Below are 14,717 nucleotides of genomic sequence, written 5' to 3'. Positions count from 1 at the left end.
GACTGAGGCCGTAAGAGAGATTATGTTGGAAACCTGTCATTTTCCAGAGCAGAGAGATGGGGGGGGGGCGAACTAGAGACAGTGTAGTGCTGCAGAATACTTTTTACGAGAAAAGGAGGCACTGAAGGAGACAAAGGACAGAAGGTGTGTGGTTTAATGGGTAAGGGGGCGGGAGCAACGTTGCTAGGAGGCCACAGGCAGTCCCTGCAATTGGCCACAAGCCTGTCAGTAACTCACATCTTTTGGTGGGTTTTACCCTCTCCACGACTAGGCTGCGTTCTTCTGAGAATGACTGTGAGCAATGCGGATGTGTACTGAAGGTGAAGAGGCATGTCCAGTCACTTGTGGCTGACTTATGAGTGGACAACGCCGTGAGAGCTAACAGCTCTGGAGGCTAGATTATCAATAGTTGTTATTTTATTCCGTTTTCGCTTTGCTCGTGAGGAATTACTTGTTTTAATTTCCTTAGACAGGGCTCCACTACGCGTAGTTCAAGCTGACCTAGAACATTTCATCCTCCTGCCTCAGACTCTTGGAGGCTGGGAGTACAGGTGTGAACTGCTGTGCCTGGCTCTTTTTGTAGTTAACTGGTTCCTTCTAGCTGCTTTGCTGAAGGGAAATTATTTGAAACAGATTACCAACTGTGGGATAGGATGGGCCTGAGTAAGAGCTCTCTCTACTACTTAAGGGTGGATCGCCCGGGACAAGTTTCCTGAATTGTATTTTAATACTTATGCTTTTGGGCTGAAGAGATGGCTCTGGTTAAGAGCGTTTGCTGGCCTTGCAGAGGACCTGAGTTCAATTACCCACGTGGCAGCTCACAACCATCTGTGACCCTAGTTCCTAGGAATCTGATGTCCTCTTCTGGCCTCTGAGGACATTTCTTATATGTAGTACACAGACAGACACACGTGCAGACAAACATATACACATAAAATGGAAATAAATGAAAAATCTTTAAAGTTACTTTTATATTATTTTTATCTTTGTTTATTTTATGGTTTGTCTGCATGTATGTGTAGCAGCACTGGCATGTCTGACCCTCTCAAGGGTCAGAAGAGGGTGTCGGATCTCCTGGAATTGGAGTTTCAGATGACTGCTAATAGCTTTGCTAGGAACTGAACCCTGGTTCACTGAAAGAGCAGTATTCTTAACCTTTGAACCAACACAAAAAAATAATTTTTATATTATTATTATTAGTTTTTTTGAGACAGGGTTTCTCTATGTAGCCCTGGCTGTCCTGGAACTCACTCTATAGACCAGGCTGACACTGAACTCAGATCCACCTGACTCTGCCTCCCTAGTGCTGGGATTTAAAGGCATCACCACTGCCCAGCTGCAAATAAAACCTCTTTTACTTTTAATCTATTTTTTAGCAGGTGTGGTGGCATAGGCCCTCAATCCCCAGCACTTGGGAGAGAGTGGCAGAATTGTCTCTGTGGGATTCAAAGCCAGGCTGGTTTAAATGATGAGTTCTAGGACAGTCAGAACTACATAGAATGATCCTACTTCAAAAATGTAAATAACAAAAAGCCTAAACATTGTACAATTAATGGGATACTGTAGAACATTTCAATGACTATTCGTGCAAGTTCCTTAACCTGGGTAATTCTTAGTTTCAGTGCATGTATAAGACAGATAATAGTAGACTAATTTGTAGGTGTTTGTAGAGATTATTCGAAACACCCCGTGCAGGATTCTTTAAACTGAGTAGACACTGGCACAGTACAGCTCAGTGGGCAGGCCATTTGTTTAGCATGTGTGAGGCCCTCAGATTCCGTCCTATTTCATAGTGGCAGAGGGCGAAATGGAGCAGGCATGGAATCAATAATAAAATTATTGTTACTATCAATAACTAAAGTGAGTGACCATCTTTTTCTAATCATTTCCAGGAAGTGCAACCACTCCTGGCTGGACCCATCAAGGAACCAATACATAAATAAATTCTGCTGAGTTTTATCCCCTTCCCCACACGTCACACCACACATCTTCATCACAAGGAAAACCCTATTTGCAGACCTACTGTGTGGGGGTTCATTTAGGTTCTCTGGAAGGTGAATGCTATAGCCAGGTCAGTTCTGGCCCCTGATGCCCAAGTCTCTCAATTCCTAATTAAAAACATGTCTTAAGGGCAGGCTATAATTAGAACTGGGTTCATATGTTCTTAATTCCCAGTGAAGAACACACATTACATTTTGGGACTTCCACACTAGCTAGAGTGTTCTGATGTGGGGTTTGGGTTCCTTAACGCAGTCACGTGGTGGAGTTTTTGATGTGGTTTTCTGTTCCAGTAAGTTAAACTCTGGCATCTCAGAACAGGCCCAGCCCGCCAGGCTAAAGATGAATTCCAAGTGTAGATGAAGGCTCAGTCTGCATGCCTGCGGGCAGATGGGACCACAGGCTGCCACCGGGTTAACTGTGCAGCCCGCTCCCACTCTCCGAGATTTCCGCGCAGCTCCATTCTCTACGACAGTGCCTTCAAGACATTTTTCATCGTTCACCTTTTCAATAAAAAAAGCAAGAAAAGTAAGAAAGAAAAGAAAACAGTCTCGTAGCATGTTCTTGCTGTGTACAACGGAGGCGAGCTTGGGAGGTGCCATGAGCCTCTCCGCTGCCAGAGAGTTTGCTGGGTCCTGGTACTTATTCAGTCTATTAATAAGTCATGGCTCTGGGGTTGGGGATTTAGCTCAGTGGTAGAGCGCTTACCTAGGAAGCGCAAGGCCCTGGGTTCGGTCCCCAGCTCCGAAAAAAAGAACCAAAAAAAAAAAAAAAAAATAAGTCATGGCTGAAACACAAGAACAGGCATTGTAGTAGGTGTTACCACTCCTGGCTCGCCTCTTTTTGGGCAAAAAGAAGAACCTCTTATATAGTTTAGCTAGGATTTGACTCCTCGGTTCATGGACTGAAGGCATGGAACTTGTCAGGGAAGGGGCCCAGCAAAAGTAATCAGATTACAGGGCCACCGTTCTCAGAAGTGGGTACATCCCATCTCGTGGACCTATCCTGTCTCACAGGACTAGATTAGCCACCACTAGAACAGGGTGAGAGAAAGTGAGGCCACCCCACAGACCTTGGTCTCTCCTCGGCTTCTCTGCCCTGTTGGAACGCATGCGTGCTGTGTGGACTCGTTAACCGTTACAGTTGAGCTAAGTGAATTTTTGTTGTCGCCTGACAAAATAATAATACCAGTCTCTGATAGTCATGGCTACATAAGCTAAAATAGGGCCAAAGCTCTATCTTACCCAGTCCTCTTAGGTGGGACCCTGTGACTCAGAGACAATGACACATGAACACAGGTGTCCTTTGTCACTCTTAGGGTGTGGCATTAAAGCACTGGAAAAGATAAGGGGTCTGGACTCTCTCCTCTGTGGAGGAGACTGAGGATCTATGTGTTTTACGTTGGGGGTTGGCCTGGTGCTGCTATGTATTCAAATGCTGGATACTGGCCCCCCACATGCTGATGGCACCATACACCAAATGATGTTGTATGAACTCTGCTCGCCAAATCTTCCCTGATTGGACAGTTACTGGGGAAAACAGGTAGGCAGGGCTGAAGTTATTGGGGGTGAGGGTCATGGGTAGGAAACACGAGAGAGAGAGAGAGAGAGAGAGAGAGAGAGAGAGAGAGAGAGAGAGAGAGAACATTAAGGAGGAGGAAAAAGAAACAGGAGGTCTCCATTAGAGGGGAAGGACCAGGAGCTCGTGGCTGGAGAATTGCCCCGCCCCCACTCCCCAGGATGGAGCAGAAATATATAAGGCAGGTGAGACTCAAAAGCCAGGTAACTTGGGGAGCACAGATAGCCAGTCTAGCATAGACAATAGGTCAGGGATATGGCTCAGTAATTGTGCTAAAGCTGATTAAATAAATCAATAGGACACAGTCTCGATGACTGGGGGTTTGGCTGGGTCATATTAAGAACTAGAGTTAATCAATATCATACAACAGTTCTAGAAGCCACTGGTCCAGTGGAAGAGGTTCTATCAACCTGGATCCCTACACAATGGATGGAGTAGAATCCCCCCAACACACACAGTCACCCTTGACTTAAAATGGGTGCTTATCATGTGCATGAAATAAGTCTTTTTGTGTTCAATATTGGCGTTAACTTGATCTCACAGGACAGCCTCGACTATTCTGATTCAAGTTCTCTATAAACATTGGTGATATTATGTCACCTGTAGACTGACCCCTAGGAGTGGACAGGTGCTGTCTGTTAAAGGAGAGGATGTAAGATGCAGTCATTTTTGGAAGGAGTCGTAGCCCAAGCCACCACCATCCAGGAGTTTAGAACCTGGCTGGTCCACAGTGACCCACACCTTTACTCCCAGTCCTGGGGAAGCACAAGCAGGATGACCTCTGTGAGCTTGAGGCCAGCATGGTTTCCAAAGTGAGTTCCAGGATAGTCAGATATACATACTGAGACTATGTCTCAAAATCCGGAAAATTGATAAATGATAACCACGAAAAGGGGCTGGAGAGATGGCTCAGTGGTTCACTGGCTGCTCTTCCAGAGGTCCTGAGTTTGCTTCCTAGCATCTACATGGCGTAGGCTAGGAACCAACTGTAACCACAGTTCCAAGGGACCTGACACCCTCATCTGGCCTCCCTGGGCACCAGGCACACATGCGGTACATAGATATATATGAAGGCAAAATACCCACACACATACAATTAAAATAAGTGAATCTCAGGAAAAGTTTAGAATCTGGCATTCTGCACTGGGATGGGTGCAGGCTGGGCACAACTCAGCAGTTCCTGGACGGGTTCACCTCAGACAGACCAGACATCAAGAGTCAGGCTGCCCAAGAAGGTCAACCTGACCCTTTAAGAAGAGAAAGCACTTCCAGGAGGCCATACTCCCTCCCCAGCCAAATTGGTTCTGATTCTGTCTTCCAAGGCAACTCTTAAAACCCCTGTGTATTTGAAGTTACAGACGGGATTTTATATTCTGTGGTGCTTTAAGAACCATGGGTGGACACAGAATCAGAACCAATTTGGCTGGGGAGGGGGTGTGGCCTAATGACAGGGTTCGTCTTTCCTTGTGTGGTCCCCTGAATGCCTGTCATCCGCCTGGGATGCTAAGACCTGCTCAGCCTGCTGTGCACAATAGGAAATGCACTCAGGAACATGAGGAGCACATTTCTGACCCTGAAACCCAGCAGCTCTCCTTCTGGATAGGTAGAGGTGGGGCACAGCTGTTCTGTTTCGGTTTTCAAGTCAGGGTTTCTCTGGGTATCCCTGACTGTCCCAGAACTTGCTTGGGAGACCAGGTTGGCCTCCACATCCATCTGCCTCTGCCTCCCAAGTGCTGGAATTAAAGGCGTGGCTTGCGGCTGTCCTTCTGAACCCAGCAAAGCTTGGGTGAATGGAACTGGGGGAGGTAGACAGGGAACAGGGATCAACACCAATGTCTGAAAGCCAGTTTTATGTGTGTATGTGTATATATATATATATATATATATGTATATGTATATTATAGTTATGTTTATATATTTATAATTATATATAATAACTCATTATATTATATACTTCATATTAAGTATATATAATTTATCCCTGCTTAAACATACATCATATAATTTTTATATCATATACTATATATTATATATAAATTATATATAATTTATTTCTGCTTCAATGAATTGATTATATATTACACTGATTATATGTTACATATACACATATATATAAAACATTTTTAATTGTCACACACTTTAAGAAGGAAACCCCAGGCTAGAGAGATGGCTCAGAGGTTAAGAGCACTGCCTGCTCTTCCAGAGGGCCTGAGTTCTATTCCCAGCAACCACATGGTGGCTCACAACCATCTGTAACAGTATCAGATGCCCTCTTCTGGTGTGTCTGAAGACAGTTACATTGTACTCAGATATATAAAGTAAATAAATAAATCTTTTTTTTAAAAAGGAAAATCCTGGGGTTGGGGATTTAGCTCAGTGGTAGAGCACTTGCCTAGCAAGCACAAGGCCCTGGGTTTGGTCCCCAGCTCCGAAAAAAAGAAAAAAGAAAAAGGAAAAAAAAAAAAAAAAGGAAAATCCTGCACTTGTAGAGTACAAGACATATGTTCAACCCTATTTCCTTCCACTCTCATCAAATGAAGGATTTCGTGTAGGTAAGTCTTGTCAGTTGAAACTTCTTGATGAGAAAGAACTCTGCATCTCATAAATCCATATTTATAGCACTAAAGGTATATTTTAATTATAATTTCCAAATAACACTCTGATAGTCTATGACAGTGGGTCTCAACCTTCCCAACGCTGCAATCCTTTAATACAACTATAAAATGACTACTTGATAACTGTAATTTTGTTACTGTTATGAATCACAATGTAAATATCTGGTTTTTTTTTTTCCAGAGCTGGGGACCGAACCCAGGGCCTTGTGCTTGCTAGGCAAGTGCTCTACCACTGAGCTAAATCCCCAACCCCTAAATATCTGTTTTCTGATGGTGTTAGGTTTCCATGAAAGGGTCATTTGACTCCCAAAAGGGCCATAACCCATGGGTCGAGAATCACAGATATCAAAGAAAACGCCTTCATTTGCAAATGCACTGTAGTTGTAAACTCGTGTTTTACTTTATCCCCAAAGGTTGCTCCAGCAAAGGTTACTGAAAACCCTAAGGAGCAGGCCCAGGGTCAGCTCAGAGTTGCAAGGCGGAGTCAGAACTGGCCCCCTCCCAATCCATCTGCTAGCCTTGCCACAGGATGGGAGTCATGTGGCCAAGAATGGGTCTTGGTTTGTAGAGTGAAAGCTGTAACCAACAGCTAGACAACAGACTCCTGACTTGAGGTTGGTCCCAAGCTGAGAGAGAGCACAATACCCCCCAAAGGGATAAAGCTAGACACCCACAGAAGGAGTGACAACTTTGGCCTACTTCCTGCAAGCGATGTTAGCATCTTTAATTCCTAAACTGTGTTTATCGAGAAACGCATAAAATGTCCCCAAACAACAAAACTGGCATTGTACAAATAAATATTTAAAGGAGGGGGATAAGTGATTTGAGACTCAAGGGACATCTTCCGCTACAAAGCTAAAAGATCTCTTTGTTCCCTGTGAGCCTTGATAGAACCCAGTCATGTAAAGAAACAGGAGGAGGCTAAAGAAACAGACTTTTAATGAGCACACCCTTGGCACCACACGTCCCTGCTGCCTAAAACATCACACGAGATTGAAGAGCTCTGTGGACCCTGCTCTCACCCTGCTGTCCGTCTCAGGGCTGAGACTGACGTGTGGGTGAGAAGCAAACCCCCGGGCTTCAGGAACAGGCTGAGGTCAAGTTGGAATCTGTTTCTGTCCTGCTTTTCAAAGCTTTGTCCCCCTTGAACAGTCCATATGAATAACTAACTGTTGCTAATGGCGGAGGGAGAGTGTGGGGTGGGGAGAGCATTCACCTTGGATGAGATGGGCATTCCTTAGAAATGAGGAAAGCTGGGCTTTTTCTGAAAAGGGCTAATTAGAGGGGGAAATGCAGGGTTTTACAGATGACTAGGTTCCTTACCTCCACCCTCACCAAACCCCACTCCCCGTGTATTGGCTGACCCAAACCAAATAAACACCAAACGTGCAAAGCTCCACAGAGATTCTAGTCAAGTGACTGCCGCCCATTTCCAAAGCCCGGGCCAATGTAAAGTAACTCAAGACTTTACTTCTCTTCAGGGGACTGAATTTCCCTTTGGCAATTAAACCGCGGAACCTGTGTATGTTAGTCGGTTTCTGTCTCTGCAGCAGAATACGTGGAATAATTATCTTATGAGGGGAAAGATTTACTTTGGCTCAGAGGCTCCTGTTCACGATCAGGTGGCCACGTTAATTTTGGACCTGCAGGGGTTGTGCCAGATGGCAACGAGAGGGAGGGTACAGTAAATAAAAGTCCTCGCTCCATAGCCGTGAAGCAAAAGACAAATAGGAAAGAGCTGGAATCCCTCAATCCCCTCAAGAACATAGCTCTACTGCCAACAGGACCTCCTGCTCCACCTGCTCCTTAAGGTTCAACCACCTCTAAGGCACCCTGGGGACCACACCATTAATACATGGGTCTTTAGGGGACATTCATCATCCCAGTACAATACTGTGCAAATAAGATTTACATGGAATGTTATTTTTGAGACATAGTGAAAGCATTTCCAGTGAATTGTATATTCATTCTGGCCAGTGTGTATCAATAAAGTCTGTGTTTGTTTTTTTTTTTTTTAAGATTTATTTATTTATTTATTTATTTTTTTATTTATTATGAGTACACTGTAGCTGTCTTCAGACACACCAGAAGAGGGCATCAGATCTCATTACAGATGGTTGTGAGCCACCATGTGGTTGTGGGGAATTGAACTCAGGACCTCTGGAAGAGCAGTCAGTGCTCTCAACCACTGAGCCCTCTCTTCAACCTGAAAGTCTGTGTTTTTAATATGTTGATACTGATAACAGGGAGTGGAGCAATGGCTCAGTGGTTAAACACAGACCACTCTCTTCCAGAGGACCCATGTTTGGTTCCCAGCACCCACATTAGGCAGCTCACAAGTGCCTGTGATTCCAGCTCCAGAGAATTCAACATCTGTGACCTCTGTGTGCACCACTCATGAACATACATACATCTCCACATACACACAATTAAAATTTTAAATTAAATATTTAGAAAAATAATAGTAATAGTTAATACCTTAATAGTTTACAAAAGAGATGTATATGATCACCTGTATGTTCAGACCCCAGTGGTTCTGCCCTGGGTGAGGTGTGGGCCAGAGAGATGGACCAGTGGTACAGATGACTCAGTGATCACTTACTGCTCTTACGGGGCCCAGGTTCAGTTCATGACACCCCATAGAGGTTCACAACCATCTGTTACTCTAGCTATAGGGGTTCAACACCCTTTTTTGACCTCTGAAAACACCAGTATACAGAGAGAGAGAGAGAGAGAGAGAGAGAGAGAGAGAGAGAGAGAGAAGCAGACAAGAACACTCACACATGTAAAATAAATAAATCTAAATAATGTTTTTTCAAACATTATTTAGCAAATGGCTGTAGGTCATCAAGAAAGTTTACTGGGTAAAAGTACTTGTCACTAAAGCTTAGAGAAGACCTGACTGAGTTCAATCCCAAGAATACACAAAAAAGTTGACAGACAGAACCGACTTCCCTTCCTATCATATGATCTTAGCGTGCTCGCGCACACACACACACACACACACACACACACACACACACGACCACATGTAGTGACTTAATGTTTAAAGTTAAATAGGAAACATGTCCCAAGACAGGACTCAGCGTCCAGCACTTTTCCAACAGTATCCCACCGTCTTTACCCAGAAAGTTGCCATTGTTGAAACTTTTCTCATCTATAACCGGGTTCAGGCTTCCTGTCTTAATTGAAGAAGGTAACAAACAGCTGACGTTGGTCTACTTGTTTCTTCCTTGGAGTGTCCTGTTTACTAGGAACCGATCGATACAAAGTTTTTTTTTTTTTTTTTTTTTTTTTTTTTTGGTTCTTTTTTTCGAGCTGGGACCTAACCCAGGGCCTATGCCTTCCTAGGTAAGCGCTCTTCACCGCTGAGCTAAATCCCCAGCCCCCCGATACAAAAGTTTCTTATTTATGAGGTGGGTAAACCATTGCCATTTATACAGAGGAAGAAAATCAGGCACAAAGAGGTTTCACAACTCCCTTAGACACACACAGCTAATAAGTTGAGATTTGAAATCAGGTTGCCTCCAGTGCTATGCAGCCTTGCTGGGTTTTGATTGGTTTTTGTTTTTTGGTTTTTGGTTTTTTTCATTTTGTTTTGTTTTTTATTTTTATCTTATTAATTAAATCCATATTCAGCCTTCCCTTCTTTCTTCTATCCAATGAAGTAGGCAAGCTTGTGACTTTTTTATTTTAAAAGTTGTTATGCATATGTGAATGTATGTCATGTGCGGGGCAGCATTTTGGGGGCTCATATTGGTTGTGCCACTAGGTTCCAAATAACCAAAAGGGAATGAATCACTTTTCTTTTTACAGAGACTCTTTCCTGGCCAGCACTGCCTTTCATAGCTTTCCTTTCCAATCAGCTGACTTTCTAGTCAAAAAGGCAACACCTTCTTCCCATTCTGCCAAGAAACATCGAGTTTCCCTTGTTCCCCAGATCCAGCCAGTTATGAGGAATCCCTGCTTCTTTGTGATATGTGTTTCCTAGACTTGCTTTCATTTCTCTTCCCCTAGTCAGACAGTGGTCCTTCCTTGTTGTTGTAAAAATATAAGGGTATCTCTTATCCCCACTAGGTCTACACCACAGTGCCCTAAGATATCTGCTAGATATCTTAAGTCTCAGTCAGCAAAGCCTCTCACCCGCTCTGCTCCATCCCATATCACACTGCCGAAGGTCTCTCTCAGAGCCTGGCAGCAATCTCTCTACCTATCTAGTTCCCAAGGCAGGTTGCCCTCATGCCAGAAATATACATCCCAACTCCGTGGTGGCCCATACCAGTTAAATCTACACTTGAAAGAACACACAACACAATAACCTTTGACCCAATTGGTAAAAGATATAATTGCCCACCTAAACATACAAAGCCTGGTACACATCCATCCCTTAAGAACATTCATATCAACACAGAGTGGAATCTTAACGTCAGCCTCCGTGTCCTCTCTCCGTGGCTCCTCTCCTGTGGTCCCCTCCTCTCCTGTGGTCCCCTCCTCTCCCTTCCTCTTTTCCACTCCAGTCTCCTTCCCTTCCCTCAAACTTTTCTCCCGCCCATCCTTCCTTCTCGTCCAGTGACAAGCCTCATTCTATCTTGTACCTGCCTCACCTGTGACATCATCCCACACATCCTGTCCCATCGTCCTACAGAAAGCAGTCGGCTACAGATCACATGCCAGGAGCCTAGAGATAGAAGTCGACCATGAGCCTACTGTAGCTGGCCCCCCCCTCCCTCTTCATTTCTCAACTCGGTCCTCTCATACCTACTCCTCCTCCTTCATTCTATCCCATTATGCTGACTCTCTTAGGCTTATTCCAATCTTCTGTGGAATTTCATATCTATTACTGTCCTGTGCAAGTCGTCTTTCTGTTGCTGTGACAAATGCCTAAGAGAAACAACTTGAACAAGCAAACGTTTATTTTGGGTCATGGTTTCACAGGTTTGGATCCACGACCTCTTGGACTTATTAATTTTTGGTCTGTGGCAGCACAGGACATCTTGGCAGAAACACACAACAAGGGAGATCTTTCTGCTTTGTGGCAGTTGGGAAGCAAGGAGATAGAGGGGAACAGGCTGAAGTCCCACTGTGCCCTTCACTTCCTCTCAATAGCCTGGCAGCAGTGTTGAAAACTGATATGCAGTTCTGTAACAAGTGGGCCTGAAGGGGCCATTTCAGATCTAAACACCATCTTCTTTCTTTCTTTCTTTCTTTCTTTCTTTCTTTCTTTCTTTCTTTCTTTCTTTAAGTTTTATTTGTATCATATAAATTATGGGCGTATCAGCATGGGAGTGTGTGCACATGAGCGCAGGTGCTCGCAGAGACCAGAGATGTCAGATCTGAGCTGCAGTCGTGAGCCACTTGGAGCAGGTGCTGGGAATCGAACTCCAGACCTCGGGAAGAACAATGCATTCTCTTGACCACCGAGCCACCTCTCCATCCCCCTTTTGAATTCTTCCTGTTCCTAGAGCAGGTTCCAAGAGCTTGGCTTAATTTAACTTCTAATTGTCTCAATATTAATCCTACCCCTCCCACAGAAAAGGCCAATCAACTATTTGGAGCAGAATTGGAAAGTTCATCTGTCCATTTTCTTAAGCAGGAACCCACTTCTCTGATTCCTTTCCTAGGTCTCAGGGGGCTGGTTTTCATGGGAGGCCTGATGGCAGAGAGGCGGAGGTGGCGAGAAAGGGAACCGTCGGTAGAAAGGTCGGTAGAAAGGGCCGAGTAGGATCTGGTAATAATCCCCAAAGCCGCCCACTGGAGCTGGAAAGTGGCTCATGACAGATGCTTCGGGATAACTCATAAAAGGTTTTTACTGGAAGAGGAGCTGCTGGGAGCTTCAAAGCAGCCTTCTGAGTCAGTATACTAAATACCACTCATCAAAAGTTGCCCTAGGCCAGCTTCTGAGAGATGAGCACCTTGGAAGCCGAGTAATGCTAACAATAAAGCGGGCGTCTACCTATACTTTAGAAGAGTGTGTCAGATTTTCCAAAGCGCATTTTCCAGTACTGTCTCAGGAATCCAGTTCTTTTAGATGGAAGAGTGTCTGGAGGCTAACTGACTGATGGGGGGTGGTATATTTTCAGCTCTGTTGTTTCTCTAATTGATCTATGTCTTCACATAGAGACATTAGATTTCTTCAGTGTGGGTGTGTAAACATTAACATTGAGACTCTTGACTACCAATGGGTTTTACAGACACAACTATGGTAATAACTGGGTTTTGTGGAAGGACAAACAGGACTTTTTCAATTTTCTTTAGCTCCCCCCCCACCCCGATTGTATAACCAGAAACTAGCCTGTAGGCAGAACTCAGGCCACAGAATTATTTCCATGCCTGCAGGTCCTGTTTCTGTCTGTGCAACTAACGAGGTAAGGAGGCTAATGCTCCTCTAGGATGTGAGGAGAAGCATACATTGTAGAGACAGGATGCTGGCCCATTTCTTATCCAGGCCCTCGAAAAGTGGGAGGGAGACCAAAGCTGGAGGGACACATTGGTCTTCATCTTCTGCCCCGGGCTTCCCCAGTGGGGAAGGTATAGTAGATAAATTAGCCACGGTGCATGTCCTTCCTCGTCCTCTCACGGTTGGTATTCTGCACGGAAACAGGCTCGCCACACCCATCTGACAGTGGCCACATCAGAGTACACGGAATAGCACAAAGCAGCTCGTCAGTGGAAGAACTCGGGGTTTAGTTTTCCCAGGCTGCCCTCAGTTCCTGTGTAGTATGGAGGGAACTCAGGCCTCCTCTGTGCTCCTGGAGGGGTGGGGTAGAGATTCTGGTTGAGTTTGACTGCAGAATTTACCAGAGAGGATGTCTGTGGTGGCAGCAAGATGGTACTGGGGCCAAAGGCTACCAGACGAATTGCTAGGGTCCTGACCTCCATAGCGTCCCAGCATCCCAGCCAAACCCAGCAGCCCACTGAACCAGGGCTGGGACTTGCATAAGGCAGAGGGGAATTAGGGAAAAGAGGAGTCTGGGCTCTGACTCAGAACCACAAGCTCTCCAACAATCGGCTTCAGTTACAGACGCTGGCAGAATGCCAAGGGCCAGGACACACAGCACAGCTAGAGTCACTGGTCCAAGGAGCACTGACCAGCCGCATTCCATCGGACATAGTGGGTAATCAGGAAATACCGCATGGATTCAAGCCTGCTCCTCTCTGTTAATGCCCAGGGGCCACCCTGGTGAGAGACGGGAGACACGGACGTCTGAAATCCCAGCATTTCTCCAAAAGAGACAAAATTATCGGAAGAAATCTGCTCCAGGACCCGGGATGGAGCGGAGACTAGAGGACTAAGTTTCTCTGCCACATCACAGTGGCGCGGGGTCTCAGAGACAAATCAGACTGTCTCTGAGAATCCTCCCATAATGTGGTGTCTCCTTTGGCGACTCCACGCCATCACCTAACCTCCTTTTCAAGTACAAGAAAGGGCTCGTCTGAACCGCAAGCCGGCAGATTTGAGTTATTATCCCTGTTTGTCACGTGTGGGAACCAGCGCTGAGCAGTGCGATGATTCAAAGGCACCTGGGTATGGAGCCCACAACAGGAGGCAGAGCTTCCCACCCCAGCTTCGAGCTCCTCCTCCAACTCCACGGGAGATGCTCCTGACGCACAGGGAGGGGGTTATGACTCAAGCACACCTTCTGCTTCCTGCGCTCAGCAGCCAGAACATTTCTTCTAGCCTTTATGCTGGAGAATCCCACGGCTGGAACTGTGCCTCTGGCAAGGTCGTACCTGGGGGTGGAGAGATTCCTGTCATTAGGCCAAATGTGCTTAGGAATTGAAAGGACAGTGATCAAACGAAGCCTCCCCGCCCTCCACCCCTAAAACCGAAACGTATTGACTGTAGTTATTCATCTACAGAAAAAAATAAAATAAAACAAAACAACAACAAAAATATAAACATTAGCAAGAGGAAGAGATTGGCAACCAACTTCACCCAGCACCCAGCACCCAGCACCCAGCACCCAGCACCCAGCACCCAGCACCCGGTACCTAGCATCCGGCACCAGCAGAGTACTCCTTACCTGACTCTAACATTATCCCAGGCTTCTTTGCCTCTCACCGATGTGTTGTGTGTGTAAACCGCACAAGCAGTACAAGGAATGTTTGTTATGCTGTGGAAACACACTCTCTCTCCCTCCACCCCTTTTCACCCCAGGACCGGATATACACGTTCCAGAAGAGGAATATACATCCCCAGAGTCTGAAATCAAATCTGGAATTCATATCCTCTCTAAATGTACTTTATTAAAAGCAGAAATCAAGAAAAGGTTTTAGAATTATTATCTCGGAGAGGTTGATTGTATAGAAAGAACTTGGAATTGAGGCTAATTTTAGACATGGTTTGCAAGCAGCTCACGGTGGGTGAGTAGGAAACTGGGCACTGTGGTATCTATCCTTTGGGGTAAAATCAGTCCCCAAACTGTTATCACCAAACTGGTAACGAAGACAGTGGTAGGGCTGATTCATCTGTAATTAAACACAGCAAAGTGGACTGAATGTTTGCCCATGCACATAGTAGGTCAA

Source organism: Rattus rattus, chromosome 13 (genome assembly GCF_011064425.1).
Source record: "Rattus rattus isolate New Zealand chromosome 13, Rrattus_CSIRO_v1, whole genome shotgun sequence".
In the NCBI taxonomy this organism is placed as follows: Eukaryota; Metazoa; Chordata; class Mammalia; order Rodentia; family Muridae; genus Rattus; species Rattus rattus.
The sequence above is the reverse complement of the archived record's forward strand: the minus strand, read 5'-3'. Positions refer to the sequence as shown.